We start from the raw sequence: 17,914 nt of genomic DNA, 5'->3' as shown, positions 1-17,914 counted from the left end.
CTGGTTGGGCAGTAAAATCGATTCTGGACGTTATGTAAAAGACACCTTCTCATCGAGAGGTGCTCGAATACCGTTCACCTTTGCTTCGGATTGATTAACACAGAGCGAGCAGAGGTAAATGTTTTTAGCCTATTTAAACGATAGCTTTATGAAGTGGACCCCAAAAAAAAAGGCACACTTCTTTTAGGTATGGAGTGAACCGCAACACAATTCACACAGCAAAGCTCACTTTCTAACCGTCAGCGGGCCAGCTGCGCTCAGCATCAATCAGCTACAAATCCCGACCTAAAAATAAAAGCACACCAGCGAAGCACAATTTGGCACACAGAGATGGCTGTGACGCCATCTGCCATCAAGCCGTCTCCCAGCGCGCGATGCAAAGCGGCTACAGTTGAGGAGGAATCGTTCGGAATCACCTCTTCATTAGCCATGATCGGTCCACTTAGTGGTGACGATCGGCGTCTCTTGTCTCGCTTTCGCCGGGTCTTCTTCAACGAAAGTGATGACGGCAGCGCGAAACGATCCCACTGGCAGCAAAAATCTAGCGCGATCGGTACGAAAGATTTGTGCGATCGGCAAGCGACGAACCCTCGCACACACATACCCGTTCGGCGCACTTCCGTGTGAGCAAACAATGGGAATTGAAACTTCGTACGGGGCGTAGGTAAAATTTCCCTCCGAATAGAGTTGCTTTAAGCCAGTGCAAACAGCCCCAGCTCCAAACATAAGCATAAATATTGGCCACCGGTGTTTGGCGTTGGGCGGAAATCGAACCACCGACGGGTGTTGTTGGTGAATTAAATGGTGCAGGCAAAATGGTGAGAGCTTTTTATGTTGTTCATTCACCATCACCAACACCGGGATGTTTCTATTGTTTTTAAGTGGCTCCAGCGAAGATGGTTCGCTCGCAGCACATCGTGCACGTTTAGCATAGTTTCGCAGTACAGCAACCGATACAGAGAATGTGACCGGCCTAGGCGGGCAGCGAAGAAGGTATGTAATGGGCATCTGCTTTTAACAATGCCGCCGCCGACGACGTTCGACAAACATTAGCAAATGGGAACAACAAAGTTTTCAGCAAAGCATCACGAGCTGCGGTGGCGCGGTTTCGAGGCGGACCTGCCGCACGATTAAAAGGGCGGCGTCGGGGCGGCTCGCTCGCCTTCATTTGCAATTTTGTGCAAATGTAACGTTAGTGGCGAGAACGACGCCCATGGCCGGGGCGCATAAACAGGTGCGCTGGATCACGGAAGCGGTAATGAAACGTCACTCTTCAAGCATCGCCGGTGGTCTTCAAAGAATAAAAAGCCGCCCTAAGCTCTGGTGGACTGGCCGGGCCGGGTGCCTTCTACCGCGACCGGTCTCTCGGCAACAAACTAGGTGGTTGTGGCCAGAGTGGGTAAAGAAAATCATAATTTCGCTCTACGATAAGCGCGCTGACCGGGTGTGGTCCGGTGTCGTTGATTGCTAAACGGGTCCTCCCGGTCCTTTCCAGCGGGCAGAGCGTAACAAGCTTCATCTTAAGCTCACGCAACACGCAAAGGCAAACACGCGGGGCGGCTACCAAATAGATATTGCTTCCGGTGCGACGGCACGGGTTCGATCAATCATGCTTCTGGAGCTAGTAGAGATTATGTAAATGTGTAGCAACCCACGGTAATATCACTTAAGGAGGAGCGGCCAGCGACTCGAACCGCTCAGGCGAAAGTGGTCTCGAACCTTTTTTTCCCTTGAGTGATTGCTTTTCAATCGGAAGTCGACATGGCGAGCAGGCAGCGAGCAAACGGCAAGCAGGGAGGCATAAAAGGCAATGCTTTCGTTGAGCTTGTCCCCTTTCCTTCCAATCCTCAAACTCTCCCTCCTTGGGTCACTTAATCGTCGCATTGCTTGCAAAATATTTTCACAATATTTCAATGGAAGACACACACACACACTCCCTGGGATTGAAGTAAACATAGCCGAAGGGAAAAACAACTCAAGCCGGCACAAACAAACCCACGGCCCATCACCACCCAGTTGCAAAGTGCCGCCGGACGTCAGACGTCCCGTCACAATTCACGACACGTCCAGACGGTGCAGGTCGCGTTTGAATAACTTCATAATCATTTCTAATGTGTTCATCAATGCCGTCGACAGGCAAACAGCACGGCCAGCATGCACCGGGGTTCGACCCTTTCGCACTCCTCCAGGTGGTAGCTAATAAAAAGGGAAGAAGGCAAACACACATAGACACTGTTTGCGTACTGTGCCTCTAGAGAGAGAGAGAGACCGAGCGCATAAGAGACTGTTGGGATATTCATTAACTATGAAGGAACGCGGTGGTTGTTGCTGCTCGTGTGTGCGTTTCTCCTCTCCTGCCCTGAATAAAGATGAGACAAAGATGATGCTGATGCCTTCGACATTAGGGCCTTTCAGGTTTTCGGCATGCATGCGGCATGCTGCCCCGTCGCCTGGTCTAATGAGACATCTCTACACCGCGCGCTTGAATGACGATATAGCGCCGTGCCGTGATGACTTCAGCGACAGCAAAAACAACGAACCCGCCGCTGCGAAGAAAATCATACATCATCGGGTTAACAACAGCGACCGGAGGGAATCGCAAAAAGCAAGGAAAAGAGAAGCAGAAAAAAAACAATAAACCTGCATGAGATTGGCTTCGTCGCGCAAAACGCGTTGGAATGTAAGCACCACCTCCTTACTGCTCACCTTCTACAGCCTGGCTGTGCAAAATGACGAATAAATAACTCCCCTCCCTTCCCACTCCCACCCACCGTGAGGAGCGCTCAGTTTGATGAAATTATGTACCGGTAATTTATGGGTTATGAAAAATGGGTGGCGGCATTCGGGCGACTGATATTTGGGCGATCAACCAATTCCGTCACCGACCGCGCTTTGATTTGCGGAACACAACCGTTGGGTTGGGGGAGAAATGGGGATGGGCAGTTCGCCACCGGGGGGCCGGGAGTGGTGTGGCAGATTCCGGAAAGTGAAAACTTTACGCACAACAAGACGATAATGATCGGGTTGGGTGAAAGGTGTGATTAAACGCAGTGCTGCTGCTGCTGCTGCTGCTGCTGGTTGCTGCAAAAGGAAGGAAGATGCGAAGCACCACTGGCGGACAGTAATGATTGTGGGAAGATCGTCGAGGGGCGATGATTTGTGTTATTGCAACAATGTGCGATTCTTGCGAAGATGGCAGCATCGTGCATCGTGGCATGTATATTTATGAGCTTAATGATTGGTCGGCAGTATATTAGTATTTTCTTTCTCTTCCCCTCTCTATTGCAATTTCAAATACAAATCGTGACAAAAGAGAGGGCTTGTCAACATACTTTGCGAGCAGTTATTCAAATAAGTCAATATTGAATGTGTACCTCTGCACGGTCCGTCGGAGGTGTCCTCTTTGAGGATGGAAAGAAGAATTCATTCATCTTCGTAAAATAATGGAGTGATCTTGGAAGTCATTATAACGGCGAACGTTATGAAACTCCTTAAAATATCCACCCTCTGACATCACCTCTCTGTCAGCTATCACGCCTGCCAGCCATCACGTCATCGCAAACTTGTTTGATTATGCCCTATGCACCCACGGATGCAGTCACGTTCAAGCCACAAGGGACAGAATAGAATCGTCTGTGCAGCAAAACTCTCAACATCCTACGCTGGCCGACCTTATGCTACTCTCGAAAAGGGCGACCCATAGAAGCGCTGAAACTGCCACGCAACCCACCAACAAAATCGGCAAAACCAGCAACAGTAGGTCACCAACCAATGCCTGCTCCAATTAAGGAATAATCCACTTTTTTCTGCTTCCGAAAAAGCCCTCTCCAAGAATAGAGACAGAGCGAGAGCGAGAGAGCCAGAGAGAGAGAGAGAGAGAGAGAGCGAGAGCCTTCTTGTGTTACCGACGTCTATCACTTGGACTTCAGACGAAAGTTACTACCGGTGGCGCCTTCGTTTTGGCCGGAGCGCTCACATACGTGTCGCCCTCGGAAAAAAGGTGAAACTTGATCTGTGCACACTGGTGGAATTAACCCAGAAAGAAACGACATGTTTACGTCCAACCCCGTGGCAACAAGTGAAGGGGATGGCAGCGTCGATACGTCTTGCCGTGAACATCATCAATCGATGAAACATTGTTGGGTACGCATCGTGTCGTTTGAAGTCGTCCATTTGATAGCCTCTAAATCGTACGCAGTTGCAAGATTGTATGGCGCGCGGTTGGTTTACGAGGCACAAAGCTCTGTCACTTTCGATTGTCTCGGTGAAGTGTAACGTTTGCACTAGGAACATTGGGGATGGTCGATAAAATGGTTTGACATACCGCAGAGGCTAGCCAGGGGTAGTCAGAGAAATTCTGTCTGTTCGTGTGAAGGCATGTGGAATTTTCCTTGTACTAAAGTTGAATGATGTTGTACATATCTTGTAACACAATTTCTATTCTGTGTGAAACGAAAACTCTCCTCGAAAAACCGCACAAATAAACCCGTCCCGATCGATTAAGTCATTAAGTACCAAGCGACTAAGCGACCAGCGAAAGTAGTGGTCGACAATGAGACTCATGTTTGTCATTTTTTACCACATTACACATAACACTGATGATGATGGTGATGCGCGGACGAAACATGGCTTGCTGCAATGTCTTGCAGATACTGAACAACATCACATCACTGCAGCAACTTTCGCGGAGGACAAATGCCACTTAACGCGACCAACAGCGCTCCATCATTATCAACCTCCTAAACCAAGTAACGGGAAGGGTACCGGGCGGAAATAATCATCACCCGTCGCATTAGAGTAGCCAAGCAGGCTAACCACACAAAAAAACCCCAGAAATTGAGATGAACCTTGCGTTGAACGTCATGTTTAAACCTCAGATGGCTTCCAACAGGCAAAAAAGGGCACACGTAAACTTTAATCAAATAAATTTTCCCCCAAAAAAACCATTGACAGAACTATGATGAGGCCTACAGCAAGACCCCAACAAGAGAGGAAAAAACCTCAAAGCCACCGTTAGCAATAAAAATAAAACGTTTTGCGTTGACGCTGCCTTTGGGACATCCATTTCTCCGGTACCAGGTAATAGCGAATAATTATTATTTTGGGGCTCATAATTTCTACCGACGCAGCGCGAGCTTCCTGCATCGTGCCGTGTCACACAAGGCGGAAAAACGGGGGGGAAACAAACGACCAGTGGACAGTTATGTCCACTTCCTTAATTGCCCGAATTGAGTGTGCTTTCTTTCGAAGCGCGGAGGAAGAGCGTCGATTGCGCAATCTAGGGCTTATCTGGACACTGGAGTGTTGGTGGCCTGCGGGTACATTAACAAGAACCACCGCTCGAAATAGTCTAGTGGACCTGCCCGCAATGACAGGTAAGGAAAGATCGTCTAGGTTCAGATCATACGCAGTGGTACCGTTTTTCATGCATTCTAGAACACGATGTGCCTGTGAAGACAGTGTCATGTAATGATTTCTGAAAACTCAACGGTACGTGCAGTTAGGCAACATTACACATGAACCAAATGAGCAGACATTTGAACACACAAACGCAACCTTCGTTACTTTTCAGGAGAAAACTTCAATCAAGGACTCCCTGCGCGCGGAGGCAAATCTCATCTTTTATTATCCGAGGGATAGGACCGGAGGGGATGAAATAAGGCTGGCCCAACAAATGGTTATGGCTGTCCAATTAACACATCCGCTCTTCGGCGGACACTTCCATGCATACGGATCCCCGTAATGAGGGTCATCCGTAGGCAGATTGCGCACCATTAAGTAGGCTCGTAGGGTTCGTCGTCTACTGCGCTTCAATCTCCGAAAAACACACACCAAACGACCGCATCCGATCGCCAGCTCAATCACGGTAAAGATTAATTGGTTTTCGGAGCACCACAGCTCTTCTCCATTGAACGAGAGGAGCTTCCACTCGCAGGGGTACCCTCGGCAAGAGACCGAGACTCAATGACAGACTACCACTTTCGCAGCGTGCGCCGCACATTCGGTTTGTGCATCTTGTAGTGCTCTCCATTAGCGTACAATCGGGCGTACAATTGCGGATGTGAACGGCGTCAAAATGCGGATATGCGGACAAGTGTAAGGTCGTGGGTAACGGAGGGGAGTGAAGATGATGCGCGCCAGCAAACGCTTCTCCCGTGTCGGGTGAAAGAGCGGAAGTTGCGAGTGCTCGGGTGAAAGAATAGATACATAGCAAAACTTCACGGTGACAACTTAGCTGCCAATGAGCTAACATTGTACGAAGGTGAGTGCGTGCGTTGAAATTAGTCGCAAGTCGGGGAATGATTGGTGTGAAAGACACGTTTTCTCCCAGCGGGAGCTGCAACACCTGACTGGGAGGGAGTTTATTGGAAAGTGGCCAAACCAATGAGACCTTACGACGACCATGTACGTTCGAAGGTACTTAACTAATTATCGAGAATCAAGCGCTGTTTGCTGATGGCTTGAGAACGTCGTTATTGAAGCGAATAATGTCTGGTGCCGTGACCAGGATTAATGCTACCGATTGATCACCGAACGCGCTCGCTTCATTCGCTACACAGCACATCATACTTCCCAAAACGGAGGGAAATGCACACACAATAGACAAACAAATGTGTCAGTGAATTACACACAATTCGTTCAACTTTCGCCCAACACAAGAAACTTCATTTCCCCGTGCGGTAAAGATAGATTGCTTCTCATGCACTGCGCACCTAATGGAGGTGCAAGATCCAACTGGAAGCAAATCGGAAGCGCAACTTCGGAAACGAAACGGAAACCAAACTAACTAAGCATTAAACCTAACCCAATTCATTCGACACCCGCGCGCACTACACATCGGGGTGCTGGGATGGTACGATCAGGCCCGTATCGAGAAGATCAGTTGATCGTACCTAAACAAACAAATCAAACAAACCACGATGGGTGAGTTGGGCGAAAACTAGCTCACCCCGATCCATTCTTTCAGGGGGAGGGGTGCTCTTTATGGCGCTGTGTGCGATGATGCGCATGATCGTTGCTGAACTTGACTGAGTTACGAGAAGGTGCCACTATAAACCCGCGCCCGCATCGGTATTCAGTATACTATATCGAACGGATATGGTTGGGTAAAGGCGCCCACCAGCACCCGCGCGTCAGTTCAATGGCCAGTTGTTAGCGTTTTTTTCTTTCTTCTGTTTGCCTAGTGGTTGTGTTGTGCATTTGTGGACCACCACCACCACCGCTGCCGAGGCAGCAACACACCTTGACCATGATTGAGTTCGAATTTCGAAAGTGGAGTAAAGTGGCATCCGAAATGCGATCAAGCGTGTGCCATTGAAGTGGATCATCGCGAAGGCCGCGAGATCGAGTACGGAAGTGGTTTGTGGCGCACTGTTTTACATTTCGGCAAATGGCACCGCGTCTGAAGATGTGCTGCTAGGAAGCGATCATACTACAAGTGACACTGGGTAGACGATCTTGTTAGCACCTTGTTAGTAAACGACCTTTTGACACAAACAAAGTGTTTCGAATTTCACACCAGATTGATCGTTTCGTTTCGTCCTCCAGCACAAAATGTAGCCGAGCTGACAGTTATCTTCTAGCTGTGATCTGAAATAGCAAAGAAGCTGTCTAGGCCTGTAAACGGTTTTCTTAAAAATGTAAATCCCTGTACAAATTAATTCCTCGTGTCAAGGTGATCGAACAGTGGTAGCGACAGGCGTTTAATTGGCGGCAGCAAAAAAGGAGGTCTTTAAGGTGGGCAAATGAAGTCGTAAGAGCCTGCTACTGGATTAAATCTCCATTTCCCACTCGCGTAAATCACACATTTCATCTCTCCAGCTCCTTGAACAGCCAATCGGAGTGTGAACGTCGGCGCCATTGGGATATTTGGAACCACCAACGTATCAAACCACCCCTGGCAGTTCATTACGCGTCAAATCGTACATCATCACTAAGAGCATGAGACCATTTTTAGATCACACCAGCACCATGGGGATTTGCATTTGTGATCGAGAACTAGAAGGACAGATGGAATCGTCACCATCGATCCGATAAATCCATCCCACACAGCAGGAGGAATTAAACAATTATTTCCTACAGCGACAGCCTGCAGTCTCTAACGCAGAAAAAGCGTGTTCTTATACTTCATCAAGGTATTTTGCGAACAAAAACTCTCAAGACTAGTGCACTAGTGACGCAACCTATTTTCCAAACACACTATACCAACCAGCACACCAAACAATCAATTGCAATCCGTCACTTTTTCATCTGTTACGGTGGCCACAGTCTCTTCTCACGATTCATCTTAACCCACAATGGGGCCTGCAATCAATTAGAGCCCCGTTCTCTCGATGGCCATGTTTTGTGTGGCATGTTTCTTTTCCCCCCTCTGTTGAAGTGTGTATATCTCTGAAGCCTCTCACCTATCAAAGCATTCCGATCGATCGCAAACCAATCGATCATAGCAGGGCGATGCGGAGAGATAACTGTACCCCTTAAATGTTTCCCAAAAACCGACCACAGATGGTTATCGGACAGGGCTGTTGAAAGGAATCACGCAAGTGAAGAAAAGAATAACAGCACATATTAACGAATTACCGGGCGCATTTTGGAGCTGCCAGAGCTACCTGGCACCTGAGTTGTTGTTACGGTTGGGGTGCGTCAAATCTCGCCACCTCCATTGTTTGCTCCCCTGTGGTAATATTCCCCCCCCCCCTTTATGGTGGACCAGAATGAGACACTTTAGCGTTCAGAATAATGCAGTTAGTTGGTTAGATTTTCTCGATTTTAGAGCCTGTTTTTCTTCCACTTGCGGTTACTTCTCGTGAAGCTATTAATCGTGCACTTAAAGTGTGTGGTTTGCGGGTTTTATCGCACTGCGCTGTTGATTGAAAGCGTGTGTGCGTTTTCCTACATCCGCCGACGAACGCCAAAACGGTAACGGCTGGTACTAACCGCGAGAACAATTTCGCGGGCCCGCTATCACGACCAACACCGTCGATAGCTAACTGTTTCTGCTCAATCGGTTTACACTCAACGGCTATTACATTTTACACTTATGAGCGTTTTACCCCCTTGCAGCGTTTTTAAACCTTTAGATTGTTTTTCTTTTACTAGCGCTAGTGGTTACACTAGTGAATTGCTCCAAATCGGTCCAGACACTGACTTTGAGCTACGCCTTGCCGATGAGTTGCCGTTTTGGCTTTCCACTTAGCAAACTCTTAGCACTTATCTAACACACAAACACACACATTCACGCCATTCTCCGTTCGAAAGCTCATCAATAAACGGAATGCATTCCAACGGTGTGCCAACTGTCGATAGCGTGGAGTTTACTGTTACTGTTTACTGCACCCCGTACACGTCACCGATGACATTGATTTCGTCTATAAATAAAAGCCCTCCGTTCGCCCACCCCAAATCAGACACACGATAACGATCGATTCGGACCAAACCGAATCCGATGGCGGTGTGTTCGCGATCGATCAAAACCCTGGACCCTGGTCAACCTTTGCATCCATAATTGATCGATCGAGCTGTGGCAATCATAATTTCGTATTTATTATTGCCAGAATGGTGGTATGACTTCACTTGCTGCACGTCTGCAGACTGGAATTATGAAGTGGACCTTTGTCAATGCATTTATCATCTTCCCCTAGTGAGGTGGAACTAATTGCGTAGAAGAAGGGCCGTCTAGGCCGTCCAACACGCGAGGTCAACGGCAAACGGCAATCAAAACAAGCATACAAGCAACATAAATAATTGATCAAAATTGGAGGATTCACCGCGCCGATGTTCGGAATTGGAGTTGGAGATGTTCAGAAACAGGAAGTTTGTGATTTGGGTTGATTATTTCGATAGAATAGTTTACTGCCACATCCGTTTGGGTATCTCGCTTTAACCCCTATCTTACGAAAAGCATTATATTATTATGTAAATGCTGCATGTTTGGATATTGGGAAAACAAAACGATTGCCTATTTTTGGGAGGATTAGAAAACAATTTACCGATTATAATTTATTCCTACCCCCCAAAACGACATTCCAGTGCTCGTTCGTGATGTTGTACCTTAAGGAGCTTATTAGCTCTCTTTGGATTGGAAGAGCTGCAGCTGCTGACCGACACACACAGACACACGGTGAGCGAAAGGGCCCACTTGTTGTGCTAATGAAGTATTTATATTTAAATCAAACCCGTTACAGCATCTGGTGTGAAGTGTAAACGTCATCAAAATCAATCTCACCCGCGCGGGTAAGCTCATCTCCAGGCCCCCAACATGAATCCTATGTAAAGCAGTTTTCCGATGAAATTTAAACCCACAACACATCAATAACTGTAACGACCGATTGAAAACCCACTCGGGTTGCCTGTCAGAAGCACCGTTCCTGAACAAGAGGCCTCAAAGAAGGGGGTTTTTGTGTTCGAGGAAAACAAACCATCGGCACCATGAATATATCTCTCTGTTCGAACTATTTTCGATTAACAAATCTATCCATTTCTTGAGTGGTCTTGAAGTGGATACTTTCTTCAAGATTGACTTTCATCCCTACTGGTATGCAAATGAGGAGAGGCCGGCAACGGTACAGGTGAGTCTTTAAGCCCTCGGAATGAGGAGAATGTCACCTGCTTTATCATGGTGGTTGTCGTTGTCCAAGATATCGCTCAGGTGGGCAGAGCTCGATCGATCACCTGGACCGCTTCCACACCACACGAAACCCAAAGGGAACTGCAGCACGGACCGGCAGCTTGGTAAGCCATAAACTAGAACATCTAGGAATCTAATTAACCCATGGTTTTCCGCAAAAAAGAGGGTCATAATTTTACAAACCAGTACTGCTAGTTGTTGACGAACAATAAAGCTGACGCCCCGCCGGTGCTAGACGCGCGCTTGATAACACTTCCGACTAAAAACCGCAACTAGGCCGCGACACAAAGTCTCCCCTCCCCAGCACAAGATCTTGATCTCGGACTCGCTCGTTACCCGCGCTCGTGCAGCAGTATAATGCGACATAAAAGAGGTATGCAGCTGGTTCCGCCCGAAATTATCTCACCCAGGAAGTAGTGGCCGGTTGGAAGGCCGCTAGATACATTAATCCATTTAGTCGCACATAAATGACAACTCGACGTGGCTCCCACCGCGCCACAGTGCGTGTAACGGGCGTGCAAAGATCACCGTTCTTTTCGTGGGGTGTCGGTGACACCAAAACACCAACCCAAACCCCAAAAGCGACACCTTTCCATCCGTGTTCGCACTACCTGGGGAGGCTGGGAAGGTTGCTGCAAATCAACTTGTGAACTCTTAGTTAGTGCCTAGTTGGTGATGCTAAGAATATGGGAAACAATCATTATGCTTGGGAAAAAACAGCCTTCACAAAACGATGGGCGTAAGAATGTTTCGCTTCTCGAGCGATTTTGTTCCCCTGCTCAACTTTGGCATCGAGGCTCCCAAGAGATGGTTTGAAGCGAGATGACGCTGCTAAAAAAACTCTGAACTCCAATCGTAATCCCATGATGATGGGCAGCTCGTTGGAATCCACTGGGCAACGATCGAATTGGATGCAGCGATTCGGTATGCATCCATCTTCCATCATCTCTTCGTAGTCGAAATATGTTAAACAGCACGCTTGGACGCTCTAGCATAGAAGTTCTCACTTGGTAGCTAAAAATAGCGCGATGTTCTTTCCCGATCACGAAGGGAGCCTTTTCGTCGACTACCGTGTACGTATGGAACGGATGGGACGATGGGAAGAAAAATAATAAAAAAGGGCAGGGAGACGTGTAAAATAATCTATTCACGGCCAAGGCCAGTCAGATAGAGGATGACGATGGTGAATCAGCTTCTCGCTACACGATTCCGGAGGCTCCGGGGTAGGCCATTAGTTACGGCTGAACAGAACCGTGCGCGATGTGACGCGTCCAACCGATCCGGGCGAGCGATGCAAATCAATAATGTTCAATTAACAACGGCTCAGCCGGGACGACGACGATGACGACGACGACCGGGAGTGAGTGGATGCAGAGGTGCAAAATGGTGCAACCGTGGAACGTGTCAGAGCGGAGCAGGTTGGACACCTTCACCATGCAAAAAGGGAACATGCTTTCATCTTGCCAACCCGTACGTGGAATATAAATTTTTGCTTGGACAGCGATTATCGGCCGGCACGTATGCTGTATGTCGATCGAGCGCTCATATCCGGCCTGCAAAAAAGAGGAAAGAAACGGGATCTCTCGCTGCTTCTAGTGCACAACAATGCAGCGCTCGCCAAAGTGCACGATGATGATGATGATTAATCGTGTCAGAGTAGGTGATGATTATATAGGGCTGGGGTTTGCGCTATTTTTTGCTGGAAAATTGAAACCCGGATCCCTTCACTGGAGTGTGTGGATTAAAAGTACACACAGGTCCACCAACTGCCATGCCATTATTAAATGCTCTTCCGATGTCTAATCAAAGCTCTACGAACAGGGGAAGCCTTCTCGTAGCAGGAAGAACTTATGTGACCGATAAACCATCCAAAGAGGAACTCTCCCGATACGCGAACCGACATCCAGCCGTGATAGAATGCAAGATAAAAGCGTGCTTTGTTGTAGGGAGCGGTCTCTTCTGGAGCATTCAGGAGTTCTGGAGGTTCTCGCGCCTACACTGCCGCGCTATCGTGCTAACGAATGACTGAACGAATACTATCAATTGCTCCTACACGCTAAGACGTGTAAAGGGCGAAAAATAAATAGCCTACATTCAAAGGGACCTTTAGTTCCGGGCACAGATTTTCCCCCTGAGACGACGAGCTCGGTCGAAGGAATCCCGCCTGCTCACACTTGGGCATTGGAGTTGAATTCTTATTAAAAGAGCACCTCCGGTGCCGTACTCATTTGTTTTGTGACCGTTGGGAGTTCGCTGGGTCTTTTCCCGCGTTATTTCCATGCCTTCCAGTGCAGGGTTTATGGTGTGTAGGAACAAATAAAAAGTTTTCACCACAAGAGGGTGTTGGTTTGGCGGGCGAAAACGATGCTCCAAATCTGTACCACACTACCCCTCAGCAGGAAGTCTTGGTGAGTGCATTCCAAACTCCCCAACCTACGCGGCCCGTACGATCGTATGGGCGCATGGCCTAGAATCTTGGACCCAAAAGGCGTACAACAAACCGTTCTCCAACAACTCCACCCAGGAAAGCAGTGTAGCAGCCATTAGCAAACACACACACTCTACGGCGTATCGTTCGCTGCAATGTACGGCTCTTGTTAATATGATAATTTACTGATCGTTTTCCCGCAGGAGTGCCACAGCGGTTTGCACCGGGTGTGATATGACGCCCGGAGACCAATCCCCAACATCGCCAGTTGGTCTTCTGGGCCGAGAGACTCTGCCGGCCAACTTGGCGGCTCTTTTCGCTTCACGCCTTGGTCATTACAACCCCTATGCTGAATCATTACCGTTCCGCACATGGCTCATTATTGGCTGGCAACAGTGTGCAGTGCAGCGATAATGCCTTTGCTTTACAGTCGAATAGGCGAGGCGAGAAGGTGGTGAAATGCCGCTACAGAGAGAGAGAGAGAGAGTGAAGTGGAGGCAGAAGCGATTATGGCAGCATACGCAGCAGCTGTGTCAAGGGATATGCCGTCCCTGCAGCACCGGGGTCTAAATTAATTGTAACAACGTGCAGATAGAATATGCATCCAACGCACACGCAGGCGGGTGGAAAAGAGGAAATGGTGTAACGCATTCCAGCTCAAAAACCCTCAAATTGGAGACCATTTCCTAGCGCTTTCTAAACCCCACCCACAAGTACCCCGGCACGCACGACAACTGTTTGTCTGCCCTAGAACTGTTTGCTCTGGTTCTGTGGATTGTAGGTTTATTTTTTAGGAAAGGGGTTTGGCGTTCTTATCAGTGATTTGTGAAGGTGCATGCATGCTATGCACAGATGAGTGTGTGCTAACGAACAGCGATTTGTCTGTTTGTGCCGGGTCACCGGGACGCCTACACGAGCAATTCGTAGTCCAAGTGCTCGGGCGCAAGAATGTGCTATCGGCGAGTCTTCTTATGCGCGGTGCGGTGAATGTTTGTCCATTTGCACACACCTCATAATCTGTTTACACCCTGGATAGTTGGGTTGATTAACGGTACACAACGGCAGCTCGTGCGGTGGGAGGTTGAAATAGTAACAAAAATCTAAAAAAAATAGATAGACACGTTTGTGGGTCTTGGAAAGCAAATAGACCTGGTGAAGAATAACGCCTTGTTTGGAGTACAATTTCCTTGAAATGTAGTGCATCTTTAAGGCATACAAAAACACATTTTCAATTCTCAGATATTACATGAAACTTGCTGTCAAGATCTTAAGACGTTTAAACGATCGCAAAAAAACACAAACAAATGCTAATTAAAATCTCATCGCTTCGATCAATTAACCGTAAGAAACACGATAGCTTCTGGCTACCGCGCCCGTGGCGAATGAAACTGCAACGAAACAAACCCTCCGTTAGCTCCCCGTGAGCAAAACAAAAATCCCAACCACACCAAACGGTGTGGAAAACCGCATGTTCCAGGCCACTGCAGCTTCATGGAGCGAGCGCCAAACGAACCCTCCAGAGCTTAAATCAACTCCCGGAGTTTTCCCCCCGACTTCTCCAACGTTCTTCAGCGACGGTGTACCATCCGATCGATCGATGGATTCAATTTTGTGTGCTTCTTGCTCCCTATTTTCCCTCTTCTCTTCTGCAGAAACACTCCCTCTAGTGTGGGTTTTTTTTTGTGCTGTGGATCGAAGTACGGAAGCGAAATTGTCCGTAATCTAGCGTATCAAGCACGCGGCAAATGTGATTTTCCTGCAAACGCCTCTGCTGCATATGTAGACACACACATATAGGGGCTGTACATATATGTACAGACGGACGCGGTTGATCTCTGGCGTTGGAAGCAGCAGCAGCAATCATTATTACGGTCAATCATGTGCTTCATTGCATCATTATTTCATCCACTGCGGCCGCGCTTGCTGGGAGATGCAGATGCAAACGTGGACCTGGACGTGGAAAATCCCCCATTCCCGTTCCCCGAGCGTGTTGTGTGGTGGTGATGAAAAGGTGTCGAAAGGGTCGTATTACAGTGCGGATTTTGATGAGCGGTACTAATAATCTTTTCATGCGAACAATAATATCGGTAATGCGGGAAAGAAAACTGGGGCTCATCTTATTACATACACGCAAAAAGGTGAGCTGCAGAAGAAGATGAGGAGACTCATTACAAGCTACAACAAGTACAGATATGAGTAGGGGTTTAAAGAAATAATATTATTAATCCGCTCGTGGCTAAGGTATTGAGGTTCCATTTGCAGTGGAGTTCCATGTTGTACTTGGGAGTTAATGCATGTAGATAGTGGCAGCTAAAGACAGGTCGCGATCACGACGGGGAGCGAGATAAAAATATATGCAAGATGGTACAGATGAGGTAGAAATGAGCTCATTACGTAAGGTAAAAAGGGCAAACATTAAATGCTATCTCAATCTCTTGTTTTCCAGTTTAATGTGAGTAATAAAATGGCATATTTAAGGTCCGTTTGTTTAGGCTAAAACTCGTAAAGCTCATAGAGCAGAACAGGGAATACAGGTATGAGGCAGTTAAACTTATGTATGATGAAATATTTTTCTACAAACAAAAGCTAATTGGGCTTTTCTTAATGTTGAGAATGAACGAAAAATACTCGCCAAAAACCGTTGAAATTGTTTTAAGCAACACCATGGTCCGTAAAAAAACACAAAAAGCACCAAAACATTCACTTTGTGTATCATTAACATGGCAAAAAATATCATCCCAGAATATAATTATGAATTAATTCAATCAATTATGATTATTATAAAACATCAAAACATGTGGCAGGCAGGGTTTGAGGAATAAAAACGTGAAAAAGCCCCCGAAAACAGAGAACATTGGTCGTGTTTTCGTGCGGTGGAAGCTGTTTAATGATCTTTTAATTCCAAAATAATTGACGACCCACCCGACTCCTGAGCAGCAGCAGCAGCAGCAGCAAAGACCCTTTTGTGCAGCTGCATTAGAAAGTTGAAATCGTATCGGAGCCTTTTGGTTGTTGTGGTTCGTCATTTGGACACAAAGTTGAAATTACATTTTTAGTTGGATTATTGAAAAAAATACCTCCAAACCTGTGGCGGTCTCACACCATGTGGACAATAATCTCACCCGTATGGTGCTCGGTTTTCCGTTGATAGGATTAATTCACTTTAAAATTCCTCACATTCTGTCGGGGAAGGTTCAAACGCGTGCCGACAGTGTAGGAGACCAGCGCGATCGTAACATTTCCCACGCAGCGTCAGAGTAGAACATTCTCAGAGACAAACTCACTGAATAGGAACAAATTTCCAATTACCTTACGGTAGTGCCAAAATTCCAGCCGGTCTCGTAGTACAGTCGTCAACTCGTACGACTTAACAACATGCTCGTCATGGGTTCAATCCCCAAATAGACCGCGCCGCCATACGTAGGACTGACTATCCTGCTATGGGGGGAATCAATTAGTCACTGAAAGCCAAGCCCACAAGTGGGTACAGGCAGGCCTTGACCGACATCGGTTGTTGAGCCAAAGAAGAAGAAGAAGAAGTGCCAAAATTAACTACACATCATCCTCACACCTACCCGTATTGTGCAACGGGCACGCAATAAAGTGTGATCAAACCTTACTTGTTGGCTGACAGTGTTGTTCCAGGTATGTCAACGGTCTGTAGAGAATCCGTTTTTTCTCCCTATATCTCCCTATATCTACCCCATGCATTCCGACCGAGGGACATTGATTGAGCAAATGCTCATCGAACCGGATATTGAACGACACGAGAGGAATGAGAAAAAAGGTCGATCGGGAAACCGAGACCCAGAGACAGACACACACACACCGGTATTTATTTGTTTATTTTTAGGTAAACGACAGTTAAACCTTCCCTGATGGGCAAGAAAGCAGTACTGTTTTGTGTGCGTGTGTGTGTCGCAATCGGAAGCACCCCGGAAGATGGAAAGGATGTGTTTTAAATTTAGCTGCATATGCAGCGATCCGGCTCGAAACACGGGCCCTCCTGAATCATCCGGTCGGAAGTAACGGACCCTCGGCAAACAGCAAAATCAGAGTTTGGGTCAAAAAAGGGACCGAATTGGGAAATATGGAGGGGAGAAAAGAACAATCTCGGCTATAATTATGCTTCATTTGAGTTGATTTGGTGGCGTAGCTAGGTAGATAACTGATGTTAACAATCAGAATCAATATTCGTCTCATATTGGTACCAGCATGAAGTTATTTCTTTTTAAATTCCAAAACTTTCCAAAACACGAAAACAAACCAAAACAAAACAGAAGAAAATAAGGGAATTTGTCACCGCAAGACTACAAGGAGTGTGCAATCTGCTACCCTGTGATGTTAAATTACAAAATAATATAATTACCGTACATCAATTGCATAGCATACTTTCCCCCCGAAAAAGCACCGCGACGAGGCAGCAAGAAAGACCTTCACGGATTAACACTCTGCCGCCCAATTTAGCCAATTTGTCCCAAAAAAAAGCTGACGCAGTGATGGCAGACAGCAAAAGTTTGGCCGACTTTCCAGCCACCGAGGGGAGGGAGAATGTCTCCAATGTTTTCACAACATGTGTCACGGTGCAGAGTTTTCAATTTTCCGCTCGTTTTCCGGTGCTAATTAAGTGTTTTGGGTACGCACGGATTAATGTGAGTGAAACATGGCTGCTGTGGGATGACATCATTCCAGAAACCCTTTTGGTTACAATTATTATTTCATGCTAAAGACATGACGCATTTTACGCAATTGTTTTGATGGTCAATTTCCTCAGTGGAGATATTCAATCACCACAAAAAACAAAAAGGAAAACGTGTGTTACGGCAAGACATGTCACGACGATCACCAAGAACTGTGAC

The 17,914-nt window shown here is 47.1% G+C and overlaps 1 protein-coding gene across 2 annotated transcripts in view; it reads right to left on the bottom strand.

The window, feature by feature from the left end:
* LOC120901816 overlaps nucleotides 1–17,914 on the bottom strand; it is a 67,347-nt gene that overhangs the window by 30,199 nt on the left and 19,234 nt on the right. The window lies entirely within an intron of this gene.

The sequence above is a fragment of the Anopheles arabiensis genome, chromosome 3 (assembly GCF_016920715.1).
Source record: "Anopheles arabiensis isolate DONGOLA chromosome 3, AaraD3, whole genome shotgun sequence".
NCBI lineage: Eukaryota > Metazoa > Arthropoda > Insecta > Diptera > Culicidae > Anopheles > Anopheles arabiensis.
Note: the sequence above shows the minus strand (reverse complement) of the source record. Positions and strands in the feature narration are given on the sequence as shown.